Raw genomic sequence first — 13,930 nt, 5'->3', positions numbered from 1 at the left:
TCCTCACGAAACCATGGTCCTATATCTGTCTCACCCAATAACAGCTAATGAATGGATTTTCAAGCAGATGCAGCACTTTACAAATCATAAGGCATATATTCATATCATCTCATTTGGATTTTAGGCCTCACAACAGCCATGAAAGGTGAAAAAGATTGATGGATAAGAAACCTGACCATTAGAAGGGTTAAGTAGCTCATACAGGGTCACACGGCTAGTTATCCAAAGATATAGGATGAGAATGAACTTATACCTCCTAACTTTAGTCATGTGCTACTATTTCTACTAGCCCAAGCTTTGTGAACAGTCAGCGGCTTCAGAGGCTTATTTAGACAGACAGACAGGAGACAGGAGTGGTTCTCTTTGCCACTCATTCTGTTAAACAGCATCTTACTTACAGCAGGAACCCAATTAATGTCTGTCAGTGGAATTAATTCATGGAATGGATTTTAGAGAGAGCAGTGCTTTTTCATCAGATGAACCCAGCTTGGGACTTGATGTCACCTCACTTTATATCTCCAGGGCTTTCAACTCTAAGGTTAGCTTTCATCTCTTTTTTCTTAACTATTTACACTGGTCTTTTCTTGATACCTGCTAACTTTTCTGCTGCAGCATTTTCTGGGCGTTCCCATTTCTTATAGCTGTGTCCCCAGAAGTTCTTGTCATTCTTCTCCAACTCCTGGTCAAGTGGAGGATATGGAGCAGATCCAAGTTTGAATCCTCAATCTTCTCTCAGTAGATTAGATAATTTAGGGCAAATTATTTTGTTTTTCTAATCCTCAATTTTCCCACCTATGCAATAGAAAGAATACTTACATACCAAGGCTGCTGTGATGATTAAGAAAGATAATGGACCAGCGTGCCTGGTGCAGAGTTAATGCACAATAATTGTTTTTGGTCATCTCTTGCCCTCCTTTAGTGTTTTCTCCCTGCAAATCTATTGCAACAATCCTCAACTATAATTTTGATTTCCTCACTTACCTACACAGATCCTTCCTTCAACACCTCCTAAGCAATATCCCCCTCAAGTTCAAATTCTAGATAAATACTGATCAATAGAAATATAGGCCGTAAATATGAGCTATATATGTAATTTCAAATTTTGTAATAGCCACATTAAATCAAAGTAAAAAGAAATAGCTGAGATTAATTTTGATGTTTCATTTAATATATCTAATATATCTAAAATGTTATCATTTTAACATGTAATCATATAAAAATTATTAAATGTTTTACATTCTTTTTATACTGAATATCCAAATTCAGGTGTGTACTTTATATTTACACTTATAGTGCATCTCAATTCAAACTAGCTACATTTCCAGTTTTAATAGCCACATGTGACTAGTGGCTATCATATTATACAGCACAGCCTACATCTCAGTTTAACCTTCACCTGCCTACTATTTCTCTTTGCTAATAACCCTGATTTCCCAGGCTTACCAAACACAAAACAAACATGTATCAAAAACACTCATCTGCCACATTCTCCCTTTCTTACCAAAACAAATACATAAATCCTTCACCCATGCAGAAAGCTCTTTCTCCTTCCTCTCCTACTTCTTCAGAACCTTGAATGCTGGCAGCTCTTCCAGGGCCCATGTCTCTGCCTAACGCCTCCTGGGTATGAGGTCACAGACTGGGAAGAAAGATCTATTGATGACAGGGTAGAGTGACGTTGGTGAAGATTAAAGGTTGTGAATTGTACACCTGAAACTAACATTACACATCAACATCCTTCAAGTGAAACATTTTTGAAAAGGAACAAATCATATCCAACCAACTGCGGATTATGAATTTCTACTTGAAGAAGTGCAGACAGCTTTTATTTTTTCTTTTTAACCACAGAAGCAAATTAGCAAGTGCCTCTTCTATGAAATCTGTGAACAGATTTAAACGGATGGAAATATTGCTCAAGCATGCTTGATTTAGGAAAACAAATGCCATCCAAGGACAGAGTGGCCCAGTGGAAGTGACTAAGGATAACACCAAAGAGTTTTCTACATTTCCACCCAGAAAGCTGCACAAGGAGGCTCTTGGAAATGGGAACTAAGGAAACCTCTTCATCTTCAGCTGCCACTGTGACATTTACCAAAACAAAGGCAGTACCACTAAAAAAAAAGGTTGACTCCTGATTTACCTCTGCATGATGAGAGTGAACTGTATGAATAATTCAGCAAGTCAGATCATATTTTTTGGTTCATGGCCTGATAGAAGGAAGATTAACGTTCACATCCAAAGATTTCTTCACTGATTCTCATCATATTTTTGTAATAAGCCTCTGTGTATTTGTGAGTCTAGAGTTTCTACATGGCTATGCAATGGGAATCCAGTGGCTATTATTGAAGGAAGACTTTTGCAAAGATAACATGAAAGGCAAGGCCCATATCCAGTGGAATCCTGAAGTGCCCTGCTGTTTGTGGGAATTAGATTAATGCCCAGGAATCATGTGAGTAAAACAATTAGAGGAGGTGCAAATAGCACTGCAGGGCAGAGAAGTTTCAAAAATGTGGAAGTAACCAGGGGTTTGCTTATTAAGTAAAGTTGGAGGCAGAATCTTGATTTTTATTATTTAATTTTCACTTTCATGACTGTTATTTTGTTCCTGAGCAACCAACAGAATATTAGGAAAATACTATAGTTTTGAAATGTTCAGTACTTCCAATGAAATATTTTTGTCTTGCCTGAAAATATCCTTGAAGTCTGAGTGAAGAAAAAGAATGAGAAAAATCCAAAAGTCCTTGGAAACAGATTTTTATAAACTACTTATTTTTAAATGGGCTTTCTTCTTAAAGGTAAAACTATAGATGTGTATAATTGGAAGGAAAAATATCTTTGCCTGGCACAGTTGAAATCTTTTTACTGGGAACTTCAGGTTCACTGTTTCCAAGGTAACTCGATCAATTAAAATTTGGGTAATATTCCTGAACTTATTAATGAAACCTGAGGAGTGAAAAAAGATTAGATTTATGATGAGAAAAACTGGAAACCAAGAATTAAGTGGGTTACAACAACTTTCTGGGTTGCTTTTTACATTTCAGATAAGAATTCTCAGAGCTAAGCAGTTTTGAACTGATAAAGAAACAAATGAGATTCTGAGTGCTCTAGTGAAATATTTTATAGGACAATAATTTGAGGTTTAGTCTCATGATAAATTTTGCTATTTCATCTCTAGAATAAATAAGGCTGGTAGCAGCAACTGTTTAAATTTTTTAAATTCAATGATATAATCATTTTTCTGACAACTTTATGAAATTTGTCATGAAATCTTATGGACCTGTATCCCCTCAGGCTTCAAATTAAGTGAGAACACAGTAAATAGCTATTCTCTTAATGAGAAAAAAAAAGATTGTGATAAATTTATAGTGGGACAAACACACAGAAGTAGAATTTATGCAGCACAAAAGCAAATAAATGTGCTAACTCCAAGGCTGAAAACTCACTACCCCTGCTCTTTCATTCATAACTTGTTCCATTATACCAGGAGAGTCCATATCTCAGAGATCTGTAATGGCATCATCCTACCTGCAATTCCAGAACAATAAGAAGAGACACAAGTAAAGAAAAAAAAAGGCTATCTAGTGATGAAATTTGGAATGTTTCATTTTTTTTAAATATTGAACTTCCAACTCAAATTTCATATCTTTGTAGATGTATTTATACTTGCATATTCTTTGATTCTTTTGGAAGGGACAAGAAAAAGTTGTTGAATAGGAGAAAGGTAAGTGAGACTTAAGAAAATATGGTAAACTCCTTCATATTCCTATCAAAAATGTGAATACCAATGTATATCAGCTTTGCAATCAGTGTATATTCTTATTTGAACAGCAAATATCTCAGTGTCTTTCACATGTAAAAAATATACGCTAAGGATTAAAAATATAAGAAGCAGAAAAAAGGAATTTTAAACTCATGATTAGTTTAGGCTTAAGTCAAACAGAAGTCTTCTGATCATTATTATTATGTAGCATAAAATTTCTAATGAAGTAACATTCAGAAAATCCTATGAGTATAAAAAAATACTAAATGCTGCATAATATACTGTGAATGTGTATTGTTAGTGAATTCATGACATTTTCTCCTCCAAAATGGTAGTAAAAAATTAACATAGATTGACTTGATAATGGCAAGCATCTTAGTAGTCACAGATTTTTAAGAATATTATTTTCCTCTCATTTTATTGTAACTCTGGTAGTATTCAAAGATGATATGTTTTACCAGTAGTAACATTTGCATTTGTATCATGCTTTAGTAGTTACAGAACATAGTCATCTAAATGATCTCATCTGATACCTAAATACTCTGGGAAATACTTCTTTACCTGTTCCTCTGTCTTAAAAATAAGTATAGACTGAATGGTTAGGTGTCTAAGATCATAAAGTTAGTGAGCAGTGGGACCAAAACTGAACTTGAGGGTTCTCATTCCAGTCATATGCTCTTCCCACTCCTCCACAGTATCTCCATTGAAAAGATGAAGTATTATTACTGAATTTTACTACAGAAATGTCACCAAAGGAAAAGAAGATATATAAGGGGCTCCAGCAGTGGTTGAACCACTAGCTTATGCATATCTGAACTTCATAAAGAAAACCCATATGTTGAAATAGGCTGGAAATATCTATTCAAGTGCTTTCATTCTTTGTTGCTTTCTTCTAGGCTGTTGCACTTGTCATTTCTGAAGTATTAAGAGTAGTAAGCACATGTTACTTAAAATGTAGTGTGCTTGACATTTTGTGCATTCAGACTATGCAAATTTGAAGTACTGTGATTTTGATATAGAAAATATTAATGAATCACTTTATACACAAAACTGTACATAATGAAAATCTGTGTTTTTAAAAAACTTAGAGCCACACAATTTCAAAGTTAGCAAGTCAAGTGAATCATAAACTCTATTACACTGACACCAGATGGCATCAGTAACTTTTATCCTTTGCCAGAATCATCTGAACCATATTGTTGGGTGCTTTAAAATTTCAGAAGATAATTCTGATGACTATTTGACTGTTATTCCAACACTCACTGTGTTCATTATATACTGCTTTTTAAATATACCATAACAAAGTTTCTAATCATTAACTGAATCATGGTGCTAGTGCAAAAATCAAACTCTCCAAGAAACTTTTTAAGAAATGTCAGATATGCCAAAACACTTTAAAGGCGGCCAACCAAGTACCAAGAAACAATGAGCTGCTGATTTAGGAAAGAGAGCTCTAAAAATAATAGATAATTCTGCATCTAGATATATATAAAAGCATCTTGGAAGGAGAAGGAGAAGGGAAAGAGGAGGAGAAAAAGAAGAAATGAATGAAGGAGGAGGAAGAAAAAGGAAATGAGAGGGGAATTGCCATAATGACTGTAGATTTCTACACTCTGACAATGTATTCTCCTTTACACTTACTAATTTGGGAAAATCAGCCTGAAATTATTCAAATTACATATTATACAAAGTTTTAAAAACATACCACTCACATAAAATATGATTCCCTTTATTAGAAATGCACTGTTTCACTACTGTAGATTCAAGATCCACTACTGGTAGATTCAAGGTTTAATGAAACTTAAGGGTCATCTGCTTCAACCACCTTAAATGCAATATATGGAATCTCCTCTGAAACATACCCCAAAAGGGATCAAAGTGATCAAGAAATACATAGGATTATTAAAGCCTTTGAGTTTGCAAGGTATTTTCATGTACATAATCTCACTCAATTGTCACAATATTCTGTGCAGACATAATTATATTATTTTTACCATGGGAAAACCAAGGCCCAAAGAGTTCATATTGATTACTTATGGATGCAAAACTAGCTAGTAAAAGGCTAGGTCTTCTGATATACTATTCAGTACTTATCTCCTATCAACCAATAATCCCACTTCACTGTCTAAAACATTTATCAAACCTCTTTAAAATTTCATTTCGTGACCAAACCCTTAATAAGTAGAAAAAATTGGACCAAGCTCTCTTCCAGCTTACCATCCTCTAACCAGGATGGTTAGTTAAATCACCTGGCCCCTGGAACTTAGATTCCTTAAAAGGACTTTTCAGGCCTTAGAGTGTTAACCCAACACCCACCTTTCTCAAAAAAGGGAGCAAAAGTCAAAAAAGATGAAGAAATTTTCTCTGTGTCATCACAACGTAATTTCCTTACAAAACATGAGAATTCTAAATGTTTTTCCATATCTAATGTAACAGATTTAGGAAGAGATTTGAGAAGATACCTCCAGCTAATAGCACTCAAGATTAAGAAAAAAGAGCTCATTTCTTTTTCCATCTCATCCTCAACCACATCTTCTACATCCGCAACTTCCTCTTAATGAACAGTCTTAAAAAAAAAAAAGAAACCCAAGAAACTTTTCATGTTTTTAAAATAGTCTTAAAGCTGAAGAGAGTTTGCCTGGTTGAGTGTGACACTGAGCCCCACTGAGCCATACTACAAGTCAAAGGTCCTTCCCAATAGGATTTTACTGTGACACCCAATCTAAACTCAATTAATGCAGCTTACATTCTGGATGGATTTTTTTTCCAAACTAAAATAGCTTTGGTCTCATGATTTTGTTTAAAATTCTAATTGCATTCATTTGTATGGAAGTACTAATGCTGAAAGCTGGGGGGTTTTTTTAGTTTTCAGTGAGGTCCTGTGTTTGTTTTTTTTTTGTTTTTTCTTTTGGTATCACTAATATACCAAATTGTTGTGGTATATTAGTGGTTACTAGATTACCCCCATTATCAAGTCCCCACCACATACCCCATTTACAGTCACTGTCCATCAGCATATTAAGATGCTATAGAGTCACTACTTGTCTTCTCTGTGCTATACTGCCTTCCCCGTGGCTCCACCCCACATTATATGTGCTAATCGTAATGCCCCTTATTCCCCTTCTCCCTCCCTTCCAACCCACCCTCCCCAGTCCCTTTCCTTTTGATGACTGTTAGTCCATTCTTGGGTTCTGTGAATCTGCTGCTGTTTTGTTCTTCCAGTTTTTGCTTTGTTCTTACACTTCAGAAATGAGTGAAATTATTTGGTACTTGTCTTTTTCCGCCTGGCTTATTTCACTGAGCATAATACCCTCTAGGTCCATCCATGTTGTTGCAAATAGTAGGATTTGTTTTCTTCTTATGACTGAATAATATTCCATTGTGTATATATATGTACCACACCTTCTTTATCCATTCATCTACTGACACGCAGTTAGATTGTTTCCATTTCTTGGCTATTGTAAATAGTGCTGTGATAAACATAGGGGTGGTGCATATGTCTTTTTCAAACTGGGCTTTTGCATTCTTATGGTAAATTCCTAGGAGTGGAATTCCTGGGTCGAATGGTATTCCTATTTTTAGTTTTTTGAGGAACCTCCATATTGCTTTCCACAATGGTTGAACTACTTTACATTACCAAGAGCAGTATAGGAGGGTTCCCCTTTCTCAGCAACCTAGCCAGCATTTGTTGTTCTTAGTCTTTCTAAGACTGGTATGAGGTGGTATGTCATTGTGGTTTTAATTTGCATTTCCCATTAGAGATGTGGAACATCTTTTCATGTTCCTGTTGGTCATTTGAATTTCTTCTTAGGAGAAGTGTCTATTCATATCATCCGCCCATTTTTTAATCAGGTTATTTGCTTTTTGGGTGTTGAGGCATGTGAGTTCTTTATATATTTTGATGTTAAACCCTTGTTGGATATGTCATTTACAAATATATTCTCCCATACTTCAGAATGTCTTTTGTTCTGCTGATGGTGTCCTTTGCTTTACAGAAGTTTTTTAGCATGATGTAGTCCCATTTGTTCATTTTTTATTTTGTTTCCCTCATGTGAGGAGATGCATTCAGGAAAAAGTAGCTGAGGTTCACATTCAAGAGATTTTTACCTATGTTTCTTCTTAGAGTTTTATGGTTTCATGACTTACATTCAGGTCTTTGATCCATTTTGAGTATGGGGTTATACAATAATCCAGTTTCATTCTCTTGCATGTAGCTGTCCAATTTTACCAACACCAGTTGTTGAAGAGACTGTCATTTCCCCATTGTATATCCATGGCTCCTTTATCATATATTAATTGACCATATATGCTTGGGTTTATATCTGGGCTCTCTACTCTGTTCCATTGGTATATGGGTCCATTTTTCTTCCAGTAACAAATTGTGCTGATTGCTGTGGCTTTGTAGTAGAACTTGAAGTCAGGGAGCTTAATTCCGCCCCCCCCCCACTTTATTCTTCCTTCTCAGGATTGCTTTGGCTATTTGGGGTCTTTTGTGGTTCCATATGAATTTTAGAACTATTTGCTCTACTTTATTGAAGAATGCTGCTTGTATTTTGATAGTGATTGCATTGAATCTATAGTTGCTTTAGGCAAAATGGCCATTTTGGCAGTATTAATTCTTCCTATCAATGAGCATGGGATATGTTTCCATTTATTGATATCTTCTTTAATTTCTCTCATGAGTGTCTTTTAGTTTTCAGAGTATAGGTCTTTCACTTCCTTGGTTAGGTTTATTCCTAAGTATTTTTATTCTTTTTGATGCAACTGTGAATGGAATTGTTTTACTGATTTCTCTTTCTGCTAGTTCATCATTAGTGTATAGGAATGCAACAGATTGCTGTGTATTAATTTTGTATCCTGCAACTTCACTGAATTCAGATATTAGATCTAGTAGATTTGGAGTAAATTCTTTAGGATTTTTTAGGTACAAAATCATGTCATCTGCAAACAGGGACAATTTAACTTCTTCCTTACCAGTCTGGATGCCTTTTATGTCTTTGTGTTGTCTGATTGCCGTGGCTAGGTACTCCAGAACTATGTTGAATAAAAGTGGGGAGAGTGGGCATCCTTGTCTTGTTCCCGATCTTGAAGGAAAAGCTTTCAGCTTCTTGCTGTTAAGTATGATGTTGGCTGTGGGTTTGTCATATATGGCCTTTATTATGTTGAAGTATTTGCCGTCTATATCCATTTTCTTGAGAGTTTTTATCATGAATGGATGTTGAATTTTGTGATGCCAGGGCAGGGACTGCCAGTTTGCGAACCAGTGCTGGCAGGCTAGGAGGAAGGCACAGCAGGCTGCATGTCACAGTGGGGGACTTCGGAGCTGAGTAGCCAGCCGTGGGGATGGAGTGCCTGAAGATCCAGGTGTATGCAGCGTGGTGCAGCCTTCTTTCCTGTTGCTCTTTAAGGATTAGTTGTATTAATTATATTTTCATAATACATGTGGTTTTGGGAGGAGTTCTCTGCCTCCCTCTCATGCTGCCTTCTTGAGTCTTATTAATGCTGAAAGCTATTAATCAAGAGATATGAACCTAGCCTGCATCCATCATTGTTAAGTCTCTGTTCACGGAAGCAGATGGAATTAGGGCACACACACCACACATTCCTTCCTTACTGAAGGTATCTAATCCCAGGGTCTGATATAAAGTGGACAATTTAATAGTTTTTTTCCTTTACTCTTGCCTGAGTAGCTTTATCCTAGTAGCTTCTTCAAACCTTATCATCTTTTTAAAATATATAATACAGACATAGCTAGAGGTATAGAGATACATCTATATGGACAGAGAGAGCAAGAGAGAGAGAGAGAGAGAGAGAGGAAGGAAGGGAGGGACGGAGGGAGGGAGGGAGGGAGGAAGGAAGGAAGGAAGAAAGAAGAAAGGAAAAAAGAAAAGAAAGAAAGAAAAGAAAGAGAGAGAGAAAGAGAAAGAGAATTGGCGATAGAGAGGGGTTACTTGTAAGGATCTCTATGTATTTGCAGACTAAGGAAAGGAAGTAGACAAGAAGAAAGGAATGAAGATTATTTAGTTAATTATATACATATAGCCATATTCCTTTCAAGTTTTAAGGAAACCAAGAGGAATATGAAAAGGGTGATTAAAATTAAGGGAAAAGAAAGAGGAAAATAATGAAAACAAAAAAGGGAAGACATTGGAAAATGAGAGAACGACACTGAGGTCTAACCAATGATATTGGTAACACTTTATTAATGGGCTCCTGTTTGCTAGGTACAGAACACTCTTCCTTCTTATGTTTGAAAGATATTCATATTCTCATTTTGAGGAAGAGGAAACTGGAGTTGAGCACAGAGCCACAGAGCTGGAATGTCTCCGGAGCTGGGATTTGCCTGCAGGCTTGCCACCGGTCCACTATTTCTAAAGCTTTTTGGAAGCCAAAAGGAAGTGGCTAGGGGGGAAAAAAGTCATAAAAGAGAAAGAACAGGGAGATACTTAGTTCTCCATTTGTGTCCCTTTGGCTTCCTGCTGGTCTATTTAGTCAGATGGTCAATGTGGAGAACCCAGTAAACAGAAAAACAGCAGACACTCAAGTCCACTATTTATGTTGAAATTTACAAAAATACAAAGGTTTTAATTCAGGAGGAAAAAACTTATTTCTTCACTAGTGGTACTCAGTTAACATTGGACAATAATAGTGGGAAAATATAGGCATATGGTATAAATGAGGCCTTGTTCATGTAAACATGCATCTGCTTACATAAGTTCATGTATCTTGGCTCTTGCATGTGGACCATTGCTGGCTATAAACCTAAGCTCTTTCTAAATACTGAATAATTCAAAAGGAATTAGTCTGTGAGTAACTTCAAGCATTTATCATAAGATATTAAAGTGAGGAATAGAGTGGTTTGGATGATGGCATAAATCAACACAGTTCCCAGAGTTTTAAGCCCAAAGAGTATTCAAGAGATAGGTCTAAGGTCTATTTCTTAAGCAATAAAGGAAATGTTTTCCTGTATAGACCAAAGAACATCATACTGTGGAAAAGAGTCCTCTCAAATTATAATGCTGGAAATTGAGAAATAAAACTTTAATAGTTGATGAAGTACTTTTATGATTAGATAATCTTATTTAAAATCTCCATCCTCCATGGGAAACAATTAAGTTTCCAGTACTATAGTAAAAAGTGATGTGTCCTATGTTGAATTTGCTATACAGATTTCACTGTCAGATAAACATCCTCTGATGGTATTACCCAAATACTTCCCACACACACTCCAAGATGGGAAGATGTGTTTCAAAGCTACGTAGACCAGAGCTGTCCAATGTGATAGTCAGTTTGAGCTATATATGGCTAGTGGCTACTGTATCAGTTAGTAAAGGGTTATAGAAAATTTCCATCATTGCAGAAAAATTCTTAGACCATGCTCCACTGAAACAAATAACCTCCCTTTACAAAGGTGAAGACTGTTTAAGGATACCTTGTCAGAAGGGAGAACAAGAAAGCAATCACTGTCCTCTCCATTAATTTAAGAACAAGAGACTCAAAAGGTTAACTAGCTTCCTGAAGGACATAAAAGTAGCCAATGGGAGAACAAAGACTCAGGACTGCCTCTCTTGCATCATGCTTAGTCCCAGCCTGTTCACAAGGCCTGTTCATGTAAGGCTGGGAAATGGTACATTTGAGAGGCTGCAGTGTTTTGCAACCACCATCAATTCCTGGCTTCTGTAAAACTTGACTTTCATAAGTGCCCAGCCTCTTCTGTTCCTCATCTCTCTGGTACCTACTACCATGACTCCTTCCCCCACTTCAAACTCAAATCTAACTCTCCTTTGACCTCTTTTCTAAGGTCATCTAAGCCAAAAATCCAGGGCCTTCTCCATAAGTCCATGGCCCCAGGTCTTAGAAGAGACCCAGGCTTTGAACCACAGTCCTCAAGCTGGGATCCTAATCCAACCATATCTGGGGAACCACTGACTACATCCCTCTACAGCCCCTCTGACAGGGGCTTCACCCAGCTCTTGAACAGAGACCTTCCCTGAGTCCCTGACTCTTCCTCCCAGTAGTACTCACATAGGAAGGGTTCCTTGGCCTCGTTCCTAGGTAATCGCTGCTGAGTATCAGGCCTGTGACAACTTTATGCTGTCACTGTGCAGCAGCTACTAGGACTGGGAGATACTATCCAATCTTTGGTAAAAGTGTTGATAATCAGGCCTGACTTGTCTATCAATCCATCACACAGGCTGTGCCTGGCCTAGCTGACATCCCATATTAGGTTCTCTGAACTGTGGACAGTTAATTCAGTGTCTACTTTCAACAATATAAATGAGAAAGTAGGTTTTATTTTCATAAAATGCATAATTACAAAAATGTTTAAATGAGAGTTTAATCACCCAGAAGAGAAGGTCTGAAAATGAGTTCCAGATACATACACCCACCCCCTTACACACACACACACACCCCAGAAGGGTTATGATGTTTGTATTTGGGGAAAGACCAAAAAAAGAATGCTTTTTATACATGTCTATAATCATCTTTTTTTTTTTGCTAACAAAATTTTAATTATAGTCATTTCTATGGTTTTGGACTGTTCTTCAGATTTAGCATATCTGAAATAATTACAGTTAAAATACCAAAAGCAGAGTCAAAGGCATCTCCTCCAGGAAACAAAATGCCAAGTATCTTGGAATGGAACCCCATCCACTTCTTCCAAATAGAGTTTTCATAGAAAAATAGACACAGAAGCAGAGGGGTAGAAATACAAACACAGAAGAAATGCTTTGGCCTTGGTAGTACCATGGCCCTGCTTCCACCACCCGTGTCAGACCACAGGAGACACCTTCAAGTGCTTAGCAGGGCAGGGAAACCTTGGCTGTCATATCTCACAATCCACTGTCAGAGGCTGCACGTGATCATCCACTATCCACTCCCAAGACAGATTGCTTAACCCCCAAGTCACGGCCCCTCCTGGCCTTTGGTGTCATAAGCCACAGGTATTTGCTTAGTTCTCAAGTCACAAGCTGCATGATCTTCAGCAAAATACAGCATTAGACATTCATCTGTTTTTATGTGTAGCAAGATCATGATAATTCCATGCTCATAGGATATTTTAGTAATTAATAAGATAATGTATGCAAAGTGCCAGGCACAGAGTAGGACTTCTCCCAACAACAGCTATTGTTCCTTTTTGTCATATGCTTCTCTTTGTAAGGTAAGGGGACATTAGCACCCCTCACTGGCCTGTCTCAGTGTGCAGAAACAACCACATTTAGAAGGTCTATGCTATTTGCAAAGGGGTGCAGATCAAATTTGACAAGTCACAGGCCTTTGGTCTCTTGTCTTTCTAACCTGACGGCATTCCTCTCCCAATCCAGACCAGCAGGAACTTAAAAAAAAGGAAGAAGTTGTTATTTTGTGGCTTGTGATCCCTTTGCCAGACCCAAACTTCTTCCCTGATGAAAAAGAACAAATCTCTCTGCAGCACCACACCCTACCCAGCTCTAATGCCTAACTTGCTCTCCCCTCTGCATATCCACACCACAGTCCACCCCAAGGCTTCTGTGCAAATGCCCAGGGAGGCTCCAGGCTCCTCTCCACCAAAGAGACCTCTCAGTTAGCTTGTATTTAGCATATCAACACAAAACAAAGCCACAGAGTACCATACAACCATTTCTAGTTTGGTTCTATTTGCAAGTGGACATACAAGGAGAAAGGCTTGAGAGAGAATGTGAATGGCAAGTGGTACTGATTCCAAGGGTCCAGTTTCAGGGTCTCTGGTATGAAATGATAGCTTATAGCTGAGTTGCAGGGAGCAGAGGCATCTGCCGTTTACTAGCCATGAGACTCTGGTAAACTAGTTAAGTTTTTTTATCATTGGTTTCCTCACCTATACAAAGGAGGTAACAGTCAGTACCTAACCCTTAGGGTTGTTGCAATGATCAAATAAGATGATAAATTAGAAGCAGCTGGCACGTAGTAAGTTCCAAATAAATGATGGCCCCTGCTGCCAGCATTCATATTACTGCTGGTACCACTACCTGGAAAATCAAAGGAATTATTACTATTGATTGCAGTTGCTACTCTGAAATGCTCTTGGCAGGGTAGAGATGACAAGAATAGGCTTGCCTCAGCTTTACTGGGATTAGGGAAGATGTGCAGCCTTATTCCAGAAGAGGGAGTGGGAAGCAGAAGCGATCAGGTGCTAACTGTGTGCAGGGG

At 37.5% G+C, this 13,930-nt stretch overlaps 1 protein-coding gene and 1 long non-coding RNA gene across 4 annotated transcripts in view; one reads left to right on the top strand and one right to left on the bottom strand.

Moving 5' to 3' along the window:
* Positions 1–2,776, bottom strand: part of LOC140848453 (uncharacterized) — a 139,338-nt gene extending 136,562 nt beyond the window's left edge. For both annotated transcript variants that reach the window (XR_012129369.1, XR_012129368.1), the window contains exon 1: positions 1,502–2,776. This is a non-coding gene — a long non-coding RNA (uncharacterized lncRNA). The remainder of the gene's footprint in view (positions 1–1,501) is intronic.
* Positions 1–13,930, top strand: part of KCNMB2 (potassium calcium-activated channel subfamily M regulatory beta subunit 2) — a 246,947-nt gene that overhangs the window by 131,860 nt on the left and 101,157 nt on the right. The window lies entirely within an intron of this gene.

The sequence above is a fragment of the Manis javanica genome, chromosome 3, assembly GCF_040802235.1.
Source record: "Manis javanica isolate MJ-LG chromosome 3, MJ_LKY, whole genome shotgun sequence".
Taxonomy (NCBI): domain Eukaryota; kingdom Metazoa; phylum Chordata; class Mammalia; order Pholidota; family Manidae; genus Manis; species Manis javanica.
The sequence above is the reverse complement of the archived record's forward strand: the minus strand, read 5'-3'. Positions and strand labels throughout refer to the sequence as shown.